The sequence below is a fragment of the Dipodomys spectabilis genome, unplaced genomic scaffold (assembly GCF_019054845.1).
Source record: "Dipodomys spectabilis isolate Male_0828 unplaced genomic scaffold, ASM1905484v1 ptg000002l, whole genome shotgun sequence".
Classification (NCBI taxonomy): Eukaryota; Metazoa; Chordata; class Mammalia; order Rodentia; family Heteromyidae; genus Dipodomys; species Dipodomys spectabilis.
In genome coordinates this window covers 8,349,291-8,366,863 of record NW_024870679.1, presented here as the reverse complement: position 1 = coordinate 8,366,863, position 17,573 = coordinate 8,349,291, and positions in this window count along the sequence as shown.

Sequence of the window (17,573 nt, the reverse complement as noted above, 5' to 3'; positions counted from 1 at the left end):
AATATAATGAGACCTAACATTTGATGTGATAGAAGTTAGGACTGTCATTTAAGATTATATGTGTATTTATCTCTAAAATACTTTCCCTTCCATCTTTCCTAAATTGATTTAATACACACACTGACCATTGGTAAATGCTTTCTGCACTTCATAGTCTGCTGTCAAATTCTAATTGAAGAAAAGTTGAATACTGTACTTCCTTAATTTGTCATAACATAAAACCCCACTTTCAGTGGTTCTGTAGTCTGGTCTTAAGAAAAGCTGGAAAAAGTTGCAATGTGAGTGAAAGACAGAACATTGAAATTGATCCATATTTCCCAGGCATCTGTAGAACAGTGGGTCTAGATTGCACTTCTCAGCTGCTAGCCAGCTTTGCCTGCACTTCCACGATAGGCTCTGTCTTCACTTTTTAAAATACGTACAGGCTTCTTGTGGGTGGGATCAAATGACTGCCCCTGTCCCTTCACCTGTGAAATTTCAGAGCCTATTTCAAAAGAGCCATTGTTTCCCTGGAATGCCAGGCCTAGTCCAGGAAAGAAAGTCTTCATTTCAACAGGAATTTGGAGCCTGCCTGAGAAGGCCAGCCAGTTACTTGGTGAAAACTGTAGCAATTCATTCAAGTTCCGTGCAGTTGCTTTCCAGGCTTTACTTATTTCCTTTCAACGTATGACTGATGTGTTTTTATCTCTTGAAATCATAGGGGTGTGTGCGCATGTTTCTGTGGATGCACATCATCATACTAGAAAGAGTATGTGCTCGGTCCGTATTGTGTGAGGACACTTTTCAACAGTGGGCTGTAGGCCTGAGAAAGGACATAGGTTCCTCTGTTCCAACTTCTACCCCTGCGATTTCAGCACTTGAGTGCATTCATGTGAATAAGCTCATATGTTTAACAAGAATTTCAAGTAGGTTCCCAATAAAATCTATTTGTAAAAGAATACAAAACAAAGACACAGTAGTTGTATTCAAGACCTGGACAGAATGAACTCTGTCTGCAACACATTAGAAATTATATTTAAAGCAAAATTAAGAGCAAAGCCAAAAGAATACATTACTGTAAATGGTGGGGGGAAGCACCTTGATACAGAGGTATAACTCCAAATCTTTCTGATAAGTCTATAGGAATTGACTAGCAGTTTTAACTTTGAAATTTTCTACTGTTGAGATTTTTCTGACATTTTATACAAATTGACCTGGAAAACTTTGAAGTTATTTGCTTATGTTACTAGTAATGTATTTTTGAATCCTTAAAGAAAATCTACTTTCAGCCCCCTTAAAAATTTCCAAACCCAACCTAAGCATTCAAGTTTCCTAAAACGTAAAGCAACAATCAATAATAATTTCAATGATCTTAATTAAAAGCAAAGCGTGTATCTTTCTACTTGCTTATGTTATCAGGAAAGAAGTAGTAGTGTTAGTAGAACTTCAGAAGAAGAATTTGCAAATCTTTTTTTCAAGGAAAAGGCAGGAAGTCTCACATATGAACTCACATATGTAGCATTAATAGCTACATTTGTTATCTAAGTATTCTAGGAAAGCTATTTTTGATGACATATCACAGGTTTATGTTAGCATTTAGTGATAATGCACCTTTAATTTCTGGTAAACTAGACTAATATTTTTTTCAGAATTCAGAAGAATACAAAGAAAGAGTGAAATAGAAGCTAATCAACCTAAAAGAAGACTTTTTTTTTTCCTCTCTTCTATTCTCCTTCCTCGGATGTTTCCTGTGATCTTGTGAAAAACCTTATGTTGTGACATTATTAGTCACTGGACTTCAGGGTAGATGAGGCACAAAAGGAAGCTTGTCCTTTTGGGACCTGTTTTGAACCAGTTTCAGACGACAGAAAAATACTCTTTTGTGGCTGCTAAAGTTCAGGAATGAATTCTGGCAGTCTTACCCAATTCCCTAAAGCAGAGTCCACATTACCAACATCTAAATTGGCAGGCTTTACTTGTAACTCCCACTAGGGCCAAGGTAATGAATGGATTCAGTGAAGGTGTCCTGAGTCATCTGTACAGTGGCTGGTCTGGGCACTGGGGCTCTCCCTCTGTCCTCTCCAGACATGTCACTCAGGAAAAGGAGAGAGAGGCTTATGTGTTTGTAGACTAGAGACAAGACACTACAGTTTTGTTAAATTTTATCCCCAAAGAAAGTTGTTCTCTTCATTTGATTTAGAATAGCAAAGGAGTCTTAAAAAGAAAACATATTCCTGCTGGAACATTTCATTCCTTAATTTCCATTCCAAACACTTTCATATTTGGCTCAAATATTCAGCTAAATGTGGTTGAATGTGACTTCCTCTAGGCCTACTTCAGATTATTCTTTAAACAGCCAGAGGGAAAATAAAAAGGCCCATTCCTACCTAGGGGAAAAAAACTATAGGTTTATTTTCATTACTAAGTATCCTTATGTCTGGAAGAGACAATTTGTCTACTCCTTCTTGCCAGTATATTCAATAGCATCAAACACTTAGTGTCTATTCATTTTATCTTGTTAATTCTTTAAATTATTGAGGCGAAATTGTAATCTGAAAATATTTTTACAACTGCCTTTTCAATAAGCTCTACCAGTGTCCCAAATTTAGCAACCATAAACTAATACTGCCAGTTTCAGTGCATTGCTCAAAACAGGGGTGTAGAAGAGAAGTTGAGAACAAATATAAAATAGCAACTATGACAAAATATAATTATTATATTAGAGAAAGCACTTACTTCCCACCAAGAGATTTATGATAAAGTAATATTATTTACTTTTTAAGTAAGCTTTTAAGAATAAATTCTTCTTTTATTGAATTTATTTTTTGTGCCAGGACAAGGTCTTGAACTCAGGGTACTCTTCCTGAGCCTTTTCCCCTCAGGGCTGGCACTCTACCATTTGAGCCACAGTTCCAGTTCTAGCTTCTTGATGGTTAATTGGAGATGAAAGTCCCACAGATTTTTCTACCTAGCTAGCTTCAAACTATGATCCTCAGGTGTCAGCCTGATTACAGGATTACAGGTGTGAGATTCTTCTTAAACTCATGGATAAGGCATCACTAACTGACAGTTTTGAGGAATGATACCTTTAAAGGATGAACATAATATAATCTTAAGCTTTTTCTTTTCTAGAACCAAACTTCAACCCAGATATTTCATTACATTTTTGTAAAGTAAATAAAAAGATAAAGTCAATTGTAAAGAACAAAATCCACATTGAAAAGTTAGGTGCTTTGAACTTTCTCATCACCTACCAGTGTTTCCGCATGGGTTGGTTAAAAGACAACTCAGCAATGTCTGAATCAACCACAAACAATGGGTCCTTCACAAGTGGGTCTTTAATTGATTACGGCTGTGTTTATGGAAACAGAAGAGAATTTGTTTTAAAAAATGACAGATTCCCTTCATTTAGAAGGAGCTTTCTTTTGTTGTTGTTTAGATTTATTTTTAACTAGTGCTCATGGTAAAGATGGTTTCTCTACTCTTTTCTTACCTAAGGTCATCTCATTGGCATCTAGCTGAATAAACATTAGCTAGTACTTTATATCACTTTTTATTAGGCTTAACTCCTTAGTTATTTTTGAATCAATAAAACTCAGGCTTTCTAAGATATAGGCTTAACTCCTTAGTTATTTTTGAATCAATAAAACTCAGGCTTTCTAAGATATAGCTCATATTCATAATATAAAAGAAGTCTGGTTTCTCTATCTCCCTGTGTGATGGGTTCTTGTATTAAATATTGGAGAAGAAAAGCAGGAAATAATTAGAAACCTCAAATATAATGGGTTCTTCTTTCAAGATGCCAATAAAACTACAGAGATAGGAGATTTGACAATCAGATAATCTGATTAAGCCATTTAAACAGCACCAGCTTCATATCATCTAATTTACTAAACCATTATAACTTAAAGTGGATGCACGTTTACCAGATGTATTCATATCACATAAGGTAATGCTTTTTTGTTTTTTTGTAATTTGGGGGAAACAGAACTTAAAATTTAGCTATATTAATGTGTAATTCAAAGTGCTTTCATTTTTCTGTGAATAGCGACCTCTAGAGACAATTATAAAGCATCTGTTGGAGTCAGAGATTTATTCAGTAAGGAACAGTGGTACAATTTTAAATTTGACATATCTGAGATCCTCAAAACCAATTTGCATTTTAAATCTTTAAATACGACAAAAAGAAGTGGCTCATAAATGCCTGTGGGTTCTAATTTCAAGCCAAAATCATCCTTGAGAAGTTATTAGTTGCATTATTCAAATAGAATTATGAAACTTCTAATGAATTATAGAAGCAGAAAGAACTATGAAACTTCTAATTATTTACTGTAGCAGGAATGTTAATGTTAATCTTTCACTATAGAAAATCAAGAAAAATATAATATTATGGACTATATTCTCTGAAAAGTGTGTGAACATGAAAGTTGATACAACAGAAGAAAATCTCTTATTTGTGAGCATTCACAATGTTTCCTAATTTACCAAGGTTATCTTAACTTTGAAATTACATTTTAGATTTGCTTTTGAAATTATATACTTGTTCAAAATTAACGTTTCAATGCAGGCCCAGTGGCTCACGCCTGTAATCCTAGCCATTCAGGAGGCTGAGATCTGAGGATCAGGGTTCGGGTAGGAAAGTCTGTGAGACTCTTATCTCCAATAACCACTAGAAAGCCAGAAGTGTGCTGTGGCTCAAGCAGTAGAGTGCACGCCTTGCAAGCTGAAGAGCTGAGGGATAGTGCCCAAGCCCAGAGTCAAGCCCCATGACCGACAAATAATAATAATAACGTTTCAATTCACTCTTTTAAAATCACAATATGCCATAATAAGTTGACCTAAGACAGATATCTCTTGGTAATACTAAATTTGATAATTCTGTCTAAATTTACTGGGAAAGGGCACAATATTGCTTAAGTTATCTTAACTATTTTGGTTAAGCTAATAACTTATCATAGTTTACATGAACTATATTGTATGCTCACTCTGATACTCTTTCTACTTCAAGTCAGCCAATAATTAGAAGGGACTTTGGAAGGTATTCAGGTATTTAGGTTCCAAGGGCAGAAACTTCATAAATGAGATTGGTGTTCATTTCCAAAAGGCACAAGAGAGCTTTCTCTCTTTTACAATGTGAGAACACAGAAAGATGGCATCACCTATGCACCAGAAAACTAGCTCTTCTATACTAATCCTGCCTTTGTCTTTATCTTGGACAACCCAGCTTTCTGAATCATAAAGAATGAATTTTTATTTGTATATAAGCCAATTAGCTGATGGTGTTTTCTGCTAGCAGCCCAAATAGACAAAGATATTGAATAATCATGTAATTATCAGCTAGCTTCTGCTGCTGTGCTGAAATATTGATTGGGTCCATAAGTCACAAGAACCTAAGTGCAAAATTCTGCTGAGTTATAAAAATATTTGGATCCCCATTTTTTCAAAAATGGCTGTCCATGTGTCTATACCCATGAAGATCTCTCCAAAGCATGTTCTGCCATCTTTGTAACATAAGTTCACTAAGAAATTTCCCAATTATCAAGTTCATTTCCATTTTTTCTTTAGAATTTCTTCCTCAATTTATTTCTCTCTTCCCATGTCTCATATTAGAAGCAAAGAGAAACTAGGTTATACTTTGCATGCTTTCATAGAAATCTCCTTAGCTAATATGATAAATATTATGTTATTTCCATGTCAAAAAGTATATTTTTATTTCCACAAGAATCTTCACCAAAATGTCCCTTAACCCCCATATATTTATCAATAGATCTTAAGGAAAAATCTAAGACTTTTATGTTAGATATCTCAAAATTCTTCCTACTTCTACCAAAACCCAAACTGCTTCCATACTTTTAGGTGTATGCCATAGTAGCTCTTGACTCTTAGTACCAAAAATCTGTATTTGTGTTCTCTAGTTTCTAGAGCAGAGTAGTACAAATATTTCTTGATACAATTCTGATGTATTCCATTCAAACTAGCATAGTAAAAATTAAATTCTTAGCACAATTCAGTTCCACTTCAAAGACTCATGTTTTAACTTTTTTAATAATGTGATCATAGCTGCAATTTTGCTCAATACATCCCAGCACACTCTAAATGTGTGATAAAAAATTAGAAGTTAGCTAAAATTTAGTCAACTAAATTTTTTCAAATTTTTTGGAGTTGGAGGACTTGGAGTGAACATATTTAATCCTGTAGAGTAACAAAATTTTACTAGAAGCAGAGCTAAGGATGCATCTTGTGTAATGTATCACATACATGTACCAGCATACTTCGGGAGAGTAAAATGGGTAGGAGACTAAAATAGATTTTCTTTATAGTGATATGAAGCACCACTCATTTGCTCCAATCAGCATACTTTCCCAATCCATAACTCTGAAAGGGACATTTGTTTTTTTATGTCTATGGTGGTGCTCAGGGCTTGTCAAAAGATTTCATTTAGTCTATCTGTACTATATGGACACTCATTGTATAAGAGCGTGACCTTAGTGTCTACTAAATATGCCATTTGTGTGATAAGAAAAGGTAACTGCCTTAGGTATGAAACAATGATGCTTTGCAAGCAGTTGAAGAGAAGGATTTTCCAGGCATAGACAATGGAATGGCAGAAGTGTGGAGGAATAGGTGAGGATGGTTTACTGGAGGAAGAGTATGAGTTCGTCCTGGTTTTGGATACTGTAGGACTTCAGGATAATATGGGTAGCTATTTAGTATAAAAATGGATAAGGGAAATGCTGCAAAATAGAGGACAAAAGCAGCCTATAAAGTCATTTGGATGATCTGAAGAAAGCCAACAGTTGTTTCAAAAGATTTTAAGAAGTATTAATGAGTCAGAATAGAATGAACATGATTTTAAGATGTGACAATTGCGCTGAAACAAAGTTCCAAAATTAAACCAAAAGATATGACTTGGACAGACACCTGGATAGAGATAAGAAGGGAAGATTTCTTTAACTTTTCAGTTTGTGTGACGGGTGAGGAGTATGTATGTTTTGTTTTTATATATGGAAGTAATATATAATGAGATTTACTCATTATTTTGCATTACAAGCAAAATTAACAGACATACAGGTATTCAAGAAGAAAATGACTCATGGATGGGAAGGGGAAACAAAGGAGGAGGCTACAATGCTTGATAAGAAATGTACTCATTGTCTTACCCATGTAATTATAACCCCTCTGTACAGTATTTTCACAATAAAAAAAAAGAAAATGACTCATAATACTCACAGACTTTTGACATTTATTAGAAACAATGGCTAAACATCGAAAAAATTGGCACAAGCTTCAGAGTAGCAGTATAATTGGTAAATGGAATAGACCTTCTAAAATCTGGCACACAGATGCTAAAACATAGCCATCTTCCTCTTTCTAGAGTCTGATATTTAAAACAAAACAGCACAACACAGCACAACACTGTGCCTGACCAGATACAGAAACTCAAAAGTAGTTATCCTAGCTATTAGGTAGTGGAGATGAGGAAAATCACACTTGGAGGCCAGTCTGGCCAAAAAGTGTGTAAGAAGCCAGTTTCTGATGGTTTACTCCTGTAATCTTACATACTCAAGAGCCTGTTCAAAGCCAGCCATGGCAGAAAAGTCCTAAACACTATGTCTCCAATCAACTAGGGGAAGAAAAGCTGGGTGTAGCCCATGTGGTAGAGAAAGTTGAGCAAAAGCACAAGGCCCTGAGTTCAAGGCCCAGTACCAGCAAAACAACCAAAATAAAGTGAATGAGAAACCATCTCAATGAATAAAATGCTGATTGTAGTGAAACATACATGTCCTACTGTTTATGTAGGAGGCATATATAAGAGGTTTGTGGTCCTGGCTGTTCTGGACATAAAGATAACACGCTCCCCAAAATAACCAAAGCAAAAAGGCTAGTGCTATGCCTCAAGTGGTAGAGTGTCTGCCAAGCAATAACAAAAACCTAAAGAAAAAAAGAAAGTCATTGCAATTAAAACTATGAAATTTAACTTGTAAGCCATGTATGATATATAATAGGTCTGTGATCATGAGTAGGTGCAAAATACAGTGCTTTATCTATACATCTCATCAATCTGTAGAAATTCTGTGATTTTTATTGTTTTGTGCTGGCCCTGGGGCTTGAACTCACAACCTCACATTCCTGCTTGGAGTTTTGTTCAAGGATAGAGCTCTCCTACTTAACCTATACCTCTACTTCCAGCTTTTTTCTGGTTAACCAGAGATAAGAGTCTCACACACTTTTCTGTTCAGGCTGGCTGTGAACCCCAGTCCTCAGATCTCAGGCTCCTAAGTAGCTCAAATTACAGGAGTGAGTCTCCAGTGCCTGGCAAATTTCTATAATTCCAATAGTTTCCTTATTTTTGTTTCCTAAGTTAAATATTTATTTTTTCTAAATTTAGACAGTAAGTAGTTAATTGTAAAGTAAAGTTACAATTTCATAAGTCAGCTTATGAGTAAAATGTATCATGGTCAATGTCACCCTTTTCAGTGTTTTATATTTCCCCCTCCCATTCTTACCCTCAAGTTGTGTTATTCATTTTACATAATAGACATTGAATAAAATGACATTTTTATTCCACCAAATTTTGAGAATTAAACCATTATACTGACCTAAGTAAATACCTTTAAACCCAGATGTAAAATCATACTTAAATATCCTTTTCCAATTTACCTCATTTTTTTCACATCTGAAGAACTAGTATAGAAAGGAGCATGGTTCAAGTGGTAGAATGCCTTCCTAGCAAGCATGCAAAACAAAGAGAAACACAGAAGCAAACAATAAAAACAAAAGTAAAACACAAACAACTAGTGTAAAATAGCGTATTAGGGTTTTCTATAATATTCATGTTGATAAAAATTCAAAATGTAATATATATTAATAAACACAAACTTTAAGTACTAAAAAATTACAAACATAATAAAATACACCAATTTGAAATAACACATGAATTACATAAGACTTTTCTATTCTTTATTAGTGAATGCAATTTACTGAATGTTAAAGTTCTTTAGAAATTTGTTATTAAGTCTTAAATTAAGTGATAACAAGAGGATTATAAATAGAGAATAGTAAAGCCCCATCTACAAAATACACTTTAACTATTTAAATCTGAATCAAATTTACTAGTGTGCCAAGAAACGTGAAGGATTAATCCATGGTTAATATTGGTTAGAATTCCCATTTATTTCTTGTATTCTACAAAATTCTATTGATATCAAACAAATTGATATCAAACAAATGATTTTTACAAATTTTAATTTTTAATTCAACACTCAAAAACTCAAGTCATCAAATGTTATAATTCAATTTACAGATAATTTAAACTTTTACAATCAGGACAGAGATGAAATGCATAATAGAGTCTATACATAACCTAAAACTGGATCCCAACCTATATGTTATTTGCCCCCCTATTTGAGTATTAGTAAGAAATATTAAAAATTCCTATGTTAGTCTTTATTTTCTGTCTCCTATAGAGAGGAATAAAGGAAATATAAAGGTACAAATGCAGGACAAGTTATTAAAGGTAAAATTTTTATTTTCATCTTTATGTGATTATTGTTTGTAAATATAGCACTTAAAAGTTGAGTGAACTTTTAAAATTTTTAATAAATATTGGACATTAGCAATATAAATGTATCTGACTTAAATTCTTTGCACATTTTGTCTGATAATTTAGACTTTTTCTCTTTTTCTATTGTCCACAGTTCTTATTTTATATTTACTTTTGTATTATCTTTAACTAAATGTACAAAAGCGTTTCAATTTAACATGTAAACCTTTATCTCCCATTTTAAAAAAATGCTGGTTGCACTCAGTGTCAAATATTGTGGTCCTTGAAGAACAACATTCCCTTTTTATATTTATCTCTGTACATTCAGGTACTTACTGCAGGGAGGTGGTAATAATGACCTTAAACAACCCCGAGATGACACGAGTATCCTTTCTCTGTAGGACAATGTGAGGGAAACAAATGTGTGAAAAGACACAAATGGATGGGAAAAATGGTTGTATGAAAGTAGACACATAAGCCAGGTGCCAGCAACTTACACCTGTAATACTAGAAGGCTGATATGTGAGGATCTGAGGATCTGAGGATCTGAGGATCTTGGTTCAAAGCCAGCCTGGGAAAGAAAATCCTTAAGAAGTGGCACTGTGGCTCAAGTGGTAGAACACTAGCCTTGAGCTGAAGAGCTCAGGGACAGCTCCCAGGTCCAGAGTTCAAGTCCCATAAAATAAAATAAAAGAAAAAATATAAAAGACAAAAAATAAAAGAAAGTAGACACAAATTCAACATAACTTTCCTATGATTGTGATAATAAGCTCAATCCTCAGTATATACTCTGTTTATGTTGTATAGATTATAATACAATGGATGGAAACACAAATCACCTATCCAGGTGTACAAAAAGTGATTATACACTTATCCAGTTTATGCTGCTTTTGTAAGTCATTGCTGAGATGAGAAATAACCACAAAACTTTACAACATCTAGAGTAATTGGTGTTTTTCTTTTGTGCTTTTTGTTATTTTTTTGTGTAGTTGAGGGGTTTGAACTCAGGGCTCTGTGTTTGCTAGGAAGATGTCCTACTGCTGGAGCTATGCTTCTAGTCTGTAACTAGAGTTATGAAATTGAATTGTCCTTACAAATTTTCACAAATTGTCATAAGTATTGTATACTACAGAAGTTACTGTGATAATTTCCTCTGATATAACTGATCATCTTCTTCTGTTTGGTCTTCAAAGGAAAAGAAAACAGCAGAATAGTTTATTACTTATTTTGAATATGACTAAAACCATCAGAGGCTCTGAGAGATTGTACTATTTGAAATACTATTTGAAAAAACAACTATTAACCAAACCAATGCTCATGTAGTAAAGACACTTAAAAAAAACTCTGTTCTTTCTTCTTTCTTTTACCCTTTCTTCTTTCTCTCTCTATCTCTCCCTCTTTTTCTTTCATTCTCTTGAGCTAAATGAGTGTGGATATAAAGGCAAAAGGAGTATTGTATTTCTCACCTTTGATGTATGTACTAACATGATGTAAAAATATATAAAGGTACTTTTCACAGAAATGCACAAAAAATATTAAATTGGATATAAATGTGACTGCTTGAATCATTGTGTTACAAAATCTGTCATAAAGCAAGTTTTAAAACAGTTGAAGAATGTTGATAATACATTATTTTCCCCTTATGGAGGTAAGTTGGCAAGGAAAAACTGCAGATAACTATAAAATCCTTAAAAATCAGTGATGACATATAATGGTACAAAGCATATGTCCACTAAAATATTGTGTGTGTGTGTGTCTACCAAAGCCTTGGAATCAGGCTCTAGACAGTTTCCCTGAGCTTTTTCACTCAAGGCTAACATTGTGTCACTTGAGTTGCAGCTCCATTCCAGGCTTTTGTTAATTGGAGATGGTCTCACAGAATTTTCTTTTCTTTTTTTTTTTTGGGGGGGGGGGGGGGGTCCGGTCATGGGGCCTGAACTCTGGGCCTGGGCTCTGTCCCTCAGCTCTTCAGCTCAAGGCTAGCGCTCTACCACTTGAGCCACAGCGCCACTTCTGGCTTTTTTCTTTTTGTTTATGTGGTGCTGAGGAATCGAACCCAGGACCTCATGCATGCAAGGCAAGCGCTCTACCACTGAGCCACCTTCCCAGCCCCTCTCACAGATTTTTCTATCTGAGCTGTGTTCAAACCACAGTCTTCAGATTTCAGCATCCTTAATTGCTAGGAGTACAGGAGTACACTACTGGTGCCAGGCTGGCGAAAATATTTTGAAGTTACTATTATTTTATATTTACGTTTTATAGCATATATTTTTTATTGTAAAGATACTGTACAGAGTGGTTACAGTTACATGAGTAAGGTAATGAATACATTTCCTATCGAACATTGTTACCTTCTCCTTTGTTTTTCCTATACCATCCCTTCCATCCCCACCTTGCCAACTCCTCCCTTCCACCTCCCCGAAGTTGTAAAGTTCATTTTCAGCATAGTGTCTTGTACATCTCATTGTTACAATGGGTCAACCTGTATCATTATTTCAGTATTTTGTTATTTCCCTCTCCTTCCCTATATTAGAAAAATGTATATACAAGATGTAGGGCACTGGAATCAAATACAGTGAAAATAGGGATTTACATTTGTACTATCATGAAATAGATGTACAACAAAAGGGTTTCAATTTAACATGTCAGCTTATGAGTACACTTGTACTCAGAATATATTCTTGGGAGATTAAGATTAATTTATTGCCAAGATTCAGCGTCTTATAATGCTTATAATTCTAGCTGCTCAGGGGGCTGAGAGCTGAGTAATGAGGTTTAAAGTCAGATTAGGCAGGAAAGTTCTTGAGACTCTTATCTCCAATTAGCAACAAGAAAAGCCAGAGGTTGAGCTGTGGCACAAGTGTTAAATCACTAGCTTTGAGGGGGAAAATAAAAAAAGGCTCAGGCACAACAACATGGACATGAGTTCAAGCCCTAGAGCCAGCAACCAAACAAAAGAAAGAAAGAAAAGAAAAAAAACTGTATTTAATCGTAACAATTTAAATGAATAAAATGTCAATGAAAATAATAAAGAAAAATGAAAGGTAATGAAATGCCAGAGGATCAAAAAAGAAAGTGGTTTTGAAAAATAAATATAATAAATAAAATTCTTACAAAATGTATCAAGTAAAATAAAGGCCCAGATAAATATGATTAGAAATGAAGTAGACTGACACTAAATGCAAGTATACAAGTAATGATTATGTCAATAATTTGAAAAATTTAGGTGAGATATATTAGTAAAACATACACTGAATTGATCTCAAAAATATTAGTAAAACATACACTGAATTGATCTCAAAAAGAAACAGAAAATAAGAAAATTCTAAGGCTCTTTAAATTAACACTATTTAATTTAGACTACCTATCAATATCATCTACAAGTTCTATAATAATTATAAATTCATAGTTATTATTAGAAATTAGAATATACAAATATTGTAAATATATAATATATAAATATTATAAATAAATAATCAGAAATAACCTGAAAGCAATTTTCAAAAAGGTAATCCATATAAAGAGAAAAAGCAACCACTAGAAGCAAATCCTCAAATAACCCAGATATCAGGATTTTCAGGTAAAGATTTAAAGTAACTTCTCAAACACTTAATAAAAGAGACAGTAAATGGAAATTTATGAAAAGCTAAATGGCAATCAAATGGAAGGGAACTGTACTTGAGAAAAATTCACAGTTCTAATTTGATTGTAGATCAAAGACTGTAGAAATACTCAAGGTTGAAAACAGATTAATATAAGTAATTTTTAATAAAAAAGCAACAACAATCACAAACAAGGTCACACCAAAGCTACCAGCACAACTATATTTATCGCAGCATTATTCACCATAGCTAAGATATGGAACAAATCCAAATGCTCCTTAGTAGATGAATGGATCAAGAAAATGTGGTATTTATATACAATGGAATTCTATGCCTCCATCAGAAAGAATGACATTGCCCCATTTGTTAGGAAATGGAAAGACTTGGAAAAAAGTATATTAAGTGAAGTAAGCCAGGCCCAAAGAAACATAGATCCCATGGTTTCCCTTTTTGCAATGATTAGTACATGTCTACCACAAACAGAGAAGGTCAAAGGCTATGTACATACGGCCATATGAGATGATGCTAACTGAAATTTACCCCAAGACAGGGACACAAGGTGTTTTTTCTTTCTGTAATTGTTTTTGTTATTATTTTTAATGTCCTTATATGTCCCTATGTGATTCTTTTGTTTCTTCTGTATGTTCTTCCCCCACAGTATATCCTGTTTTCACTGTATTTGATGTTGGTGTTCTGCATCTTGTATATACATTTTTGTAATTTGGGGAGGAAAAGGGGTATAGCGGAATGCTTATATGGGGATGCAGGTTGACCCATTGTGATGATGAGATGTACAAGACACTATGTTGAAAATGAACTTTACAATGTCTGGGGGTGGGGGTGGAGTGGGAGGAATTGGGGAGGTGGGGAGGGAAGTAATGGTGGGGGGAAATCAAAGGAGGAGGTAACAATGCTTGATAGGAAATGTACTCACTCATTACTCTACTCATGTAACTGCAGCCCCTCTGTACAGTATCTTTACAATAAAATATACATAAAATAAAAAACAAAATTCTTTAAAAAATTAATAACTTGAACTTCTGTATCTTTGGATAAGTATCATGCAGTTTACTAATAACTGTAGATGACAGAATGAATTCAGCATAAACCATATTTTTCAAAATAATTAAGAAAATTTTGACTTAATGTTTAATAATCTTATTGAATCCAAAGCATGATGGATAAAATCAGACATTATGAGGTAATAACAGTCAAATTTTAAAAACACATGAGAAGCAAATATTTTCAAAATATCCACAGGGTGTCTCTCTCTATATGTATATATATACATATGTAATTATAATTATATATACAAAGATACAAGTATATATACAATATATACTATTATAATTTTAGCTGATTTCTCAGAGGGTAGGATATACAACTAGAAGATGATATCTTTGCATTGCTAAGTGGGGAGGGGAAACATAACTGAGGACGTAAGATAGACACTTTGAAATAAACAAAATCAGAGAATAAGTCACTATCAGTTTACTTTGTAAGAAGTAAATGGAATTCTTCAGGCTGATGGAAAACAGATTGAAACTCATGCAAAAAAAATCAAGAAGAAAATGAAGAGAAACAGAAATGATGGGATGATGGGTAAACCCTAAAAAAGAGCAAAAGCTATTTTGTTTCAAAATAACACTTCACAGCAAAAAAGAACACTGTAAGTTTGAAATATATAACACCACCAGAAACGAAATGCAAATGGAATTTTGCTGTTATAAGATTATTAGATTTTATGTGACGTACCACAGTACTTAGCATATGAGAAATAAGAATAGAGAAAGAACTTACAAAAAAAGTACAAAGGTATAAAACTAAAAGAATTAGAAGAATCAGTGTCTTTTAGAGGTTGCTAAAATGGTTGAATTGAGCTTGAAATTAAGGATGTGAAAATGAATTCAAAACTAAGGTTTAGCCTAGTGAGATTGGAAAGGAATATTGAGCAAACAAGACCATACTAAAGCTACCAGCACAACTATGTTTATTGCAGCATTATTTATCATAGTTAAGATATGGAACCAATCCAGATGCCCCTCAGTAGATGAATGGATCAAGAAAATGTGGTATGTATATACAATGGAATTCTATGCCTCCATTGGAAAGAATGACATCGCCCCATTTGTTAGGAAATGTTAAGTGGTCTTGCTGTGCTTCTCAAGGATCTCAAAGAGACTGTGATGATGATGCAGAATTAGTCCTAGATGTGTGCAAATAGGAACCATTTAAGAGCCCTAACACCTGAAGTTATGCATTCAATTGACTTCCTTAAGAACCTCAAATTTGCCTTCCAAATCACCTTCTAATCCACCGGAGTTGTCAAAGCATCTTATCTCCAAACCAAAACCTACATGGACTTTGATTTCTCTTTCCCCCCTCTGAGTTACTCTTCAGCTGACATTCATACTCAGACTCAACAGCAGTAGGAACTGCAACTGAACCCTGGTTGTTAGTAAATTATTTGAAACAGAGGCTATATCCAATGCAATGGACTGCCATAGTCCTTTACCACACCATAACATTGATCTCCACATATGGCCTATCTATGAGCTATCACCCACATACATGTATTATAAACAGAGTGCCACCTTTGATCAAGAATAGCTAAAGCAAGTAGGAGTAGGATCAGACATTCTTTAATCTGTGATCTCTTTGCCACTAACCCTGGGAGTAGTTATCTCCTCCTATCAGCTGACTATATTCCATATACCAAGCTACCTTCCAGTGGGAGGAAATAGAGACTTTTGGAAAGTGGGGCCAACTGTCTCTTCTTTTGTATAGTTCTCTTTTATATTTAATTGTTGTGGTGATGTCATGCTCTCCCAGGAGAATTTCAGGCCTTATCAACATATAATCTTCATATGAATGGGACCACTCTTCTTGTATTGCCCATGGGCCCTCTTTTTTTCTCCTGATTCTTGGCAGTATGTGTAGGTAGGGATGCTGTTTGCATAGAAAGAAATCACAGTTTAGGAAAACGATCATTACAGATTGAACCGTTCAAGAGAAGATGTGCTTTAAAATGAGCCACTGTACATTTATGCTATGAAATGACAAATGGCACATTTTAAAAGAGTAGAGAATATACTATAGTTACATTCAAATGTCCTAAAGCTTACATAAAGTGTCATGACAATAAAACACCTGAGAGAGGCATTGTACCAATATTCACAACAGCAAGATGGATGATATAGCTTTATAAGTAATGACTAACCAGCATTAAATAAATGATACTGGAAATATAGAGGCAAAAGGCATGATCATTTAAAAATAAATGGGTTCCAAAGAGCTATGCATTGTGAATGATGTGTCACTATCATTTTTCTTATGATGAGAGATCAGAAATTGTACTTTCAACAATAAAAGGGAAAATAGTTTCTGGATCTAAACAGGCAATGGTAGTGCCTGAAAACTCTTCATTTATAGTTACTGGGAATGAATAAACATATGCATGTCTCTCTGTTTTCTATTATAAATTTTCATCAATAGATTGCCATGTCTTGCAAAGATATATGAAATTTATGTGTTTTGAAACAAACTATTTCAACAATGAATCTCTTCAGACTATTTTCCTTATGTTCTCTGTATGACAAGGGCACAGAATGTGTTATGAATGTGAGAAAATTGTAAACAACTAAATTTGAATCTCCGTACTCTATGTTTTATCTTAATCACACATTACTCCTCAGAGCTGGCCTATAAAACAGACATTTATTCATTGCTTTTTAAGAAACAGAAACTCAGAAAACAATGTACTCAAAGTCATACTACTAGTAGTGAACAGAACCAAGATGAGAATTCATATCTGTCTTATTCTATGATATGTTAGGCAATTTTTAAGCCAAAATAAGAAACTTCAATCACAAATATTTGTTTCAACATGATAACTTTTGGAAAAAAATATATAACACTAAGTACACCTAAGTGATAGTCACTACAAGGATATCATCTGATCTTGCGAGTTGCCAAGAGACTCTTCAAACTTTCTTGGTATTCTCCCCTTAAAATTTTTTTTTTTTACCAACATCAAATACAGTGAAAGCAGGGGTTATACATTGGGGGAGGGACATACAAAGCAACATAGAAATCATCTTATAAATATGTTAGAAACAATTGTATGAAAGAAAAAAAAAACATTTGAATACTTACCTTGGGGTTCATTCCCCTAACATCAACTTATCTGACCAGGAGAAGGGCAAAAACAAATCATTTAACTAGGGATACAGGTGGACCTGTTGCAACAATGAGATGTACAAGTCGTTATGTCGAAAAACGAACTTTACAACTTTGGTATGGTGGGGGGGAGGGAAGGATCAGGTGGGGGGAGGTGAGGAGTATGGGAAGGGAAAGGGATGGGAAGGGGAACAATGAGGAGGCAACAATGCTTGTAAAGAAATGTACTTGTTATCTTGCCCAAGTAATGGTAACTCCTCTGTATGGTA